The sequence below is a fragment of the Sorex araneus genome, chromosome 8, assembly GCF_027595985.1.
Source record: "Sorex araneus isolate mSorAra2 chromosome 8, mSorAra2.pri, whole genome shotgun sequence".
Taxonomy (NCBI): domain Eukaryota; kingdom Metazoa; phylum Chordata; class Mammalia; order Eulipotyphla; family Soricidae; genus Sorex; species Sorex araneus.
In genome coordinates, this window is record NC_073309.1 from 14,542,869 (window position 1) to 14,546,105 (window position 3,237).

At 36.4% G+C, this 3,237-nt stretch overlaps 1 pseudogene; it reads right to left on the reverse strand.

Moving 5' to 3' along the window:
* Nucleotides 1–1,841: 1,841 nt before the first annotated feature.
* On the reverse strand, nt 1,842–2,754 carry LOC129406807 (60S ribosomal protein L5-like; annotated as a pseudogene).
* Between the last annotated feature and the right edge of the window lie 483 nt (nt 2,755–3,237).

Sequence of the window (3,237 nt, forward strand, 5' to 3'; positions counted from 1 at the left end):
TTTGCATGTGGCAGCCAATTTTGCTAGAGCATTTAATGCTCTTAACACCTTTATTAAAAATTAGTTGAGCAGGGGCTGGAGCAATAGTACAGTGGGTATCCAATTTGCTTTGCACATGGCCAACCTGGGTCTGATTCTTTTTTTTTTTTTAATCACTTTGGCTATATAGTATAGTTTCAAAATATGTCATGAGATACTCCCCAGTTTCTTATTTTTCAGTATGATTTTGGCTATTCAGAATATTTTATGATTCCATACAAACCTTGAAGAATATAGTATGAATTTAGGTAGGGATGGCATTGAATCTATATAGTTAAAATGTTCATTTTGACAATATTTATTCTTTTTTAAAATTTATTTTATTATTTCATTAGTGAATCACCATGAGGGTACAGATACAGACTCACACATTTTTGAGCTTGTTTTTCCCTCATTCAATGTTCACAAACACATTTCTCCACCAGTGCCCATTCTCCACCACCAATAAACCCAGTATCTCTCCCAATCCCCAATCCCATCTCCCCCCCCACCCCACCCTTCCTCTGTGCCAGGGAATTCCCTTTTGATCTCTCTATCTCCAATATTACAAGCCACAACACTCAATTGGAGACAATATTTATTCTTCCAATTCAAGAGCAAAAAATATTTTCCCATTTTCTTAGGACTTCTGATTTTTTCTTAAGTGGTTAGAAGTTTTCATTGTATAGGTCTTCCACTTATTTTGTTAAGTCGATTCCTTGGTACTTGAGGTTCTTGGACAATGTTTTGAATGGGATAGATACTTTGGTCACTTTCTCCTCTGATTCATTATTTGCATATAAGAACACCACTGATTTCTGTGTATTGCTTTTGTAGCTGGTCACTTTATTGAATTGGTTTATTGTTTCTAGAAGATTTTTTTTGTGTGTGTAGAATTCTTTTGGGGCTTCTATATATAACATCATGTCATCTGCAAATAGAGATGATTTGATTCATTCTTTTCCAATTTGACCTTTTTGATTTCCTTTTCTTGCCTGATTGCTGTTGCTAGGACTTCTGATACAACGTAGAACAAGAGAAGAGACAGTGGATATCCTTGCCTTGTAGCTGATATCTGTGGCAATGCTTTAAGTTTTTCACCATTAAAAATAATATTTTCTGAGGAATTGTTATAGATAGTCTTTACTATCTTGAGAAAGGTTATTTCCCCTGCTATTTTGTTCAGGATTTTTTATATTTAAATCATAAATGGATGTTGGATCTTGTTAATAGCTTTCTCTTCACTGATTGATAGGGTCATATGATTTTTATATTGTCTTTTTCTGATGTGGTATATTATGTTAATTGACTTCTGTTTATTGAACCATCCTTGCATTACTGGGGATAAACCCCTCTTGATTGTGGTGTATACTTTTTTAGAAGTGCTGTCAGATTGGTTTGCTAAAGTTTCCTGAGAATTTTTTTCTTAATGTTTGTGAAGGGAATTGGTCTGAAGTTTTCTTTTGTAGTAATGTCTCTGTCTACTTTGGGTATCAGTGTAATGTTAGCTATGTACAAGACATAGAAAGCCTTCCTATTTCTTTGATATTTGGAGGAGCTTAAGGATCAGTGGAAGGAAGTGTTCTCTGAAGGTTTGATAAAACTCACCGATAAACCTGACTGGGCCTAGGACTTTTGTTTTGGGGGAGATTCTTGTTACTATTTCAACTTCCTTTCTTGTGATTTACCTGTTTAGGTTTTCTGCGTCCTCTCAGTTTTAGGAAATTGTATGTTTTTAAGAATATGCTCATTTTTTTTCACTGCTTGGTTGATAGATTTATTACTGTCTTTGCAAAATCTCCATAAAAAAATCATGGTTGGTTTTAGCTCTCAGCAGCCCGCTCATGCTCATGAGCTCTGAGAAAACTTGATTTCTTCTGGGCTACCTGATCTTTCTTCTGGGCAAGAGACATTTTGGACGGTTCCACCTCTTCTTTTTAACTTCTCTCTTAGCTTTCTTCTCATAAACAGGATTGGCCCGTATAGCCACATGAGCTTTCTTATACATATTCTCCATCATATCTGGAGTTATGTTGTTTTTTATGTATTGAGAAAACTGTTTCTTGTAGGCATTTTCATCTTCTTCCATTAGGTAATGCATATACTCTGCAACGTTCTGCCCCATAATGTGTTTCTGATGTACTTCAGCGTTGAATTCCTTACTTTCCGAGTCATAGCCAGGGAATCGTTTGGTACTGTGAGAAATAGACAAGCCTCCATCTGCAGCTCCTTTCAGGGCCCCAAAGACTTTGTTTCCAGTAGTAGTTCTTGCAAGTCCTGCATCCAAGTAGCAGGTGAAGGCGCCAGGCTGTCCATCAATGCTTCCACATTATATTCGTCTCCAGTGACCTCCACGTTTCCTTTATAAATTTTGTCCATGCCAAATCTATTGAGAAGCCTGCGGGCCAGCAGCAGGCCAGTACAATAGGCTGCAGCATAATTTGTCAAGCCAACCTTCACACCATACTTTGGAAGTTCATGAGCATATGCTGCACAAACTATCATATCTCTTTCTGTATGAGCATAAGCAATCTGGCAAATGATGTCTCTGTTGGTAACACGGACGATCACCCTGTATTTTGGTGTATTGTATTTATTTTTATCCTGGATTACCAAGCGTTTCCGAGCATAGTAATCAGTTTTTCCCTCTCACCGTCTTCAAAATTTCACTTGGTACCTCTTGAAGTACGCCTTATTCTTGATGACTTTAACAAAACCCATCCTGTGAAACAGAGACAGCCGTCCGCGGCTTGACACAGAGCCCAGAATATGTTCATTTTTTCTAGGTTCTCCAACTTTACAGAATAGAGTTGCTCATACTAATATCTCATGATGTCTGTTGTAATTTCTCCCCTTTTGATTCTGATCCTATTTATTTGAGTACTTTCTCTTTTTATTCTTCATGAATATAGTCTATCTTTTGAAGAACAGGTTTCTGGTGTCATTGATTTTTATTTGTATTGCTTTTTTAGTTTTTATATGACTGATTTCTGCTCTGTTTTTTATTTTTTCCTTTCTTCTGCTGTTCTTTGAATTCATTTGTTATTGGTTTCCTAGATGCTTGAGAATAGGTTGCATCTAGGTTGTTGATTTTTTCCTTCTCTTGTATGTAGTCCTTTATTGCTGAGTTTACCTCTAAGTATGGCTTTTACTGTCCCATATGTTTTGGTAACTTTTTTCTTATTATCCTTAGTCTCAAGGACTTACTTGATTTATCTC